Genomic DNA, 5048 nt, shown 5'->3' on the forward strand with positions numbered 1-5048 from the left:
GAATCGAAAGCAGTCTCAAAGTCAATGAATGCCATAAATACTGATTGTTGAACTTGCAGCTCATGTTGTTTAATGGCATGTAGCACCTGCAGATTAACCGCCATGCCAATGCCTGCAACAAAGCCTGTTTGGTAGGGATCATTTATGCCTGCATTGATGGCCCATTTATTAAACTTTTTCAGGACCAATCGCACAAATATCTTCCCCGGGGCATCGAGTAAGGCGATTGGCCTGTAATTGCAGGGGTCTAATCTGTCTCCCTTCTTGTATATGGGGACTATGATCGACCTTTGCCTGTAGTGCAGTATTTTGTTGTTGGGTTGTAACCGCCGGCAAGGGTCGATGAGTGAAAATCATACGCTTTGAGTTGATGGCTGACGGTTGTCAAAATAGTGATCCTGTTGCTCTGATATGTGGTTTGTCGAAGCAGCAGTTCGAGGGGCGAGTCAGGTTGAGTCATGATGCAACCCATGGTCTGAGTCAGCAAGTGGCAGCTAGCAGTTCAAGGCAGGTCCCAGCATCAAGCAGTTTTGAACCTAGCAGGTGACGGCTCAGTGAGGGCACCCTGCAGCATCAAGCAGGCTCTATGTCCAAGCAATTGTTCAAAGTTTTGGAGGTGTGCCAGAATGCAGCACTAGCAGAATCCCTCAGGGTTGATGGCGTTGAGTTCACTTCAATGGCTGCCAACCCGTTTTGAGACAGCAGAATGGGGAGCCTTAGCATATCTGGTCCTCCACGTGCTGCCATACCCAATAGTGGGGCTTAGGTATAGATTGAGTCTTTCAGGGTCTGCTCTCCCAGCCCTGGGAGATTCTGGTACAGAATGGTCAGTCCTGGTCCACAGCATGTGTCACCCCCAATGTGCCCTGTGAGTGGGTAGGGGGAAGAACTCTCCTCTGCTAGGGACTGCTCCTTCTTCACCTCAGTGTTTGAAGGTGTTGAAAAATAAAACTCTCCCAAAAGAGGTCCACTGAATCCTTCTCAGGTGTTGTACCAGAGCTAATCATAAAGTGGGGGGAGATCCATTCTTGTAAAGATAAACATCCAAAGGTGATTGGACTACAATAGCCTGCCTTAGTGGTCCAATCCCCGTTCTTTAATTAAGTGGACATTGCCCTTCTGACATCACACCCAAAGTGCTTTGCTCTAGAAGAAGTGGAGTTGACAGGAAGGAGAGAGAGAGAGAGAGAGAGAGAGAGAGAGAGGCAGAGAGAAACAAAATGATGAATGTCTCTTTCCTCTATACAGAACCCTCCTGACTACACTTAACCCCCCTTCCCTTCTCATTAGGATCAAAGGCCTTTAGAAACGCAGCACCCTGAGGCTACTCCCTTTGAATGGGTGTGCTCTTTTGATGCTTGTGATGGAGGGTGATACCTACCCACACAAAGAGATCAAAGAAGAGGCATTGCCATCCAGGTTCCTGTCCAGTCATTTGGCAGGATCAGCCTGTCTGGACAGAAGACACATCACCATCCACAGTTGAGCTGACTCACAGGAGCTGACACATGTGTGACATCAAATTAGATGTGACTGCAATAATCAGTTGTTCCATGCAACATATCTAAACTCAGGCACTGTAATACAGGATACTGATGCAGCAGGACCCAGATACACCCTATGCTTTTGGCATATATCTTATGAAGGGGAAGCAGATTACCCTTTCAGAACTGGAATTACCTGCATCATTGTAGTAATTAAAAATAAAAAACCCAGGGCTTTCACACACTTGCCAGATGGCAATTCATCACAAGGAGACACCCAGTAGGCACACCCCTTAACAGGACAGGTTGGCACATTCCCAATATGTGTTTCACTACTTTCAGGAAATCAAAAAAATATACTTTGCATTACAGTGATCCAGATAGGTTATTAGTTCATGTGCAAGCCATTTTATCCCTAACACAATCTCTCCTTTTAGGAGCGTGCCATTTGGTGTGCAGAGTTCAATTATGAAGAAATTATTCGATCACAGATGTATAGCCGCAGGAACTTGCTCACTCTAGTGCATCCTTTTTGCTACACCTCATGCCCTGACCTGGCAAAGACCAGGCAGAGTGGAAAGTGCAAAGCAAACAGGGATCTCTTGAGACTCATGGCTGCCCTGCAGTGCCCGCATGGAAACATGTATGCACCACGCAGCATCATAATTTGTATTTAAGAATGCAGATAGCATCAAACAGATTTATTTAAAAAAACCTTTAGGCTTTACACGACATGATCTACAGCATGGGATATTCATGAGATAAATGCAGCTCACTAGCAAATAAATCATTCTGCTTGGTTCATTTTGTCCCTGATGCAATTTCTTTTATATAATAAACCCTGTTTGATGCCTTTGCTATTACCTAATCAGCCACAATGGGGCTAAGTGTATTTGCTTAATGTGTACCTCTGGTACAAACATTAGGTATTCTGGCACTAGGTGATCTTGTATGCTAGCAACAGCAGTATCCATATAACATTTACATTTCATCAGGACCAAGTTCCATGGAGTCAGTCAATTTAGGTACAGCATTCGGCAATAGTAAAAGGTACCAATCGTATGATTTCACCAAACTGACCTACAGCCCCTTCTCTACAATAGCGCAGCGATATATCTTAAGAATGATGGTGTTATGCAGTCCAAATGAAACATTCTACATCACACCAATTCCATGGTTGCACATATGCGGCCTTCCTAGCAATTGATGCCACCTCTTTTCTTCAACCTGCGTTACCCTTCAAAGGAAGACTGGTCTTGAATCAGGCCAAGGGGCAGGTCTTGCCTACTGTTCTCAGAGTCCTCAGACTGCTCTTACCCTCACAAGGACAGTATCCATGCCCCGTGACTTAAGTACCAGACACAGTTTTGTTTGTGTAAATCTCTGCAAAAGTATAATTTATCTGAAAGACCTCATCATCTAATCTCAGATGTGTGAGTTTCACAACAAATTACACACTGTAATGAGTTCTCCATCTATGGAACATTACATTTCCACTAATTGATTAGTTACAGAGAAATACCCCTGATCTAATACCCCCACCACACCAATCCCACAAGAAACATTTTGTTTTTGATCTGAATATTCTCTAACTTTTAATGCTGGAAATGTCACCTAAAATATTCTAAATGTAGACAGGCAGCTTGTCTTCATAAATACGATGCAACCTGCATGCTGTTGTCTCACTTGTGTTTGCTTTCACAATACAATACCCAAATAATGTTGTATAATCATTCCAACATCCAGGACAAAAATCAGATCTTTTGATATTAGTGGGTACTCAAAATCTTCAATATATATTTTAAGTAACAGAAGAAACAGTTAAATAATATGAGGAAAATAATTCTCTTGTGTGCTCATCAAATTATATCAGGAATCTGTGTCTAATAAGAAAAGAATATGCTGCTGATATCTCACAAAGTATTTTCTAAATCATAAAGGGTATGAAGTGTACTTAAAATGCGCACGTATACCTAAATTGCAGTAGATAATATTAGAGTTTTCAATTCAGAATCCAGACTGGCCGTTGTGCATACTACATATTCGTAATAAGGCACCTATGCCACGAACTCTGACGACCCATTACAAGGGTTTCTGTGACTGAGGATATATCTCTGCAGCACAGTATTCAGCTACTCTATTCAAGGACTACTAATCTACTAGGGACATTGCCCAACATTACCAGTTTGCCTTGATAACGACCCAGTGGTCGAAACATGTGTCGTCTGTGCTTGGATTAAAATCTTTTCACATATATCCAATGGCTTTATCCATGCATATTTGTCTTTGTTGCCATGGATTCTGAATTGAAAACTCTAGTATTATCTACTGCAATTCAGGTCCACGTGCGCATTTTAAGTATGCCCCATACCCTTTAGTATTCATCACTTTGGAGGTTCTGAAGGGAACCTTCTGTGTATTTTTTGCTGCACTCAGACAAGGCTACAGAAAGTTGAGCGCACCACGCTGGTTATCCCCCCAAGTTTTGCTATTTGTATTTTCTAAATCATTTTCATTAAAAGGGTTTTGTAAGTGTATGGTGATCTGAGCAAACAAGTATTACATTAGCACCATGGACAAAACATTTGGAAATATATAGAAATTACTACAAGGAAGAAAGAAGCCTGTATTTTGGTGTCACAAAAGCATGACGATAGAAAACTGAAATATAAGTGGAATCAACAAATTCATTTTAATTGTCATGTGGAGTCTACTAAAGGCAGAACTTATTTATTTATGTGCAATTCTGCTTCACCAAATGATGTTGGTTATTTAAATTGACATTATTGTATTGGGAATGAAGAGGAGAAATCAACCCCTTTTCCTATTCCACTTCATGCAGTAGAAAACAAAGTCTATTCAGAATGTTTTAATTTAAACTGTGGTTTTCACAGATCGAGAATTTAATCAATTGATACAAATCTGTGAGATACATATTATTTGCTCCTGTGAAAAGCCATGGAACAAACTAATCATGTGTTGCTGGCAAAGACACATATGCCCTATGAAATTGTACATTCTTTGACAGTCTAATTTAAATATACTTTCATTAAGTTTCATATAAAACCAGTCCCCACTTCAGTGACTTGTGTCACAGATGTCCTCAAGAGCACCCCAACTCTCGTATACCTTTCAAGGATTTTTATTTTCAGCATAGTAGAGGAGCTTGCTAAGGACTGTCCCGCTCTCTCAATCGTCTTGTGTGGGCCATCCCCTCCCTAGCCCAGGTGTCCCTCCACCTCAGGATCGAATCTACAGATCAGTGATATCTGTCTATCTGGCTGTGATGGCCAAACGGCAAATGCTGTCTCTCTCTAACTCCTCCTGGAAACAATCAAGGTGGCACCTGATCTAAGTTCCCAAATACAGCGCAACAGAAGGATTGGTGTCTTCCACACACTGAGACCTCACATGGTCCTTTCCTTTCACACCCTTGTATTCCTCTCCCTATGTCTCTTTGTCTCTCTCCCTTTCCTCCTTCTACTCTCATCCACATTGCTTCAACCATTGTCTCTCCTTTCTAGCCTTCATGCTCACTCTCCTACCCCTCCAATGTTCCACTCT

The sequence above is a fragment of the Ambystoma mexicanum genome, chromosome 6q, assembly GCF_040938575.1.
Source record: "Ambystoma mexicanum isolate Mex_15411 chromosome 6q, UKY_AmexF1_1, whole genome shotgun sequence".
NCBI classification, from domain to species: domain Eukaryota; kingdom Metazoa; phylum Chordata; class Amphibia; order Caudata; family Ambystomatidae; genus Ambystoma; species Ambystoma mexicanum.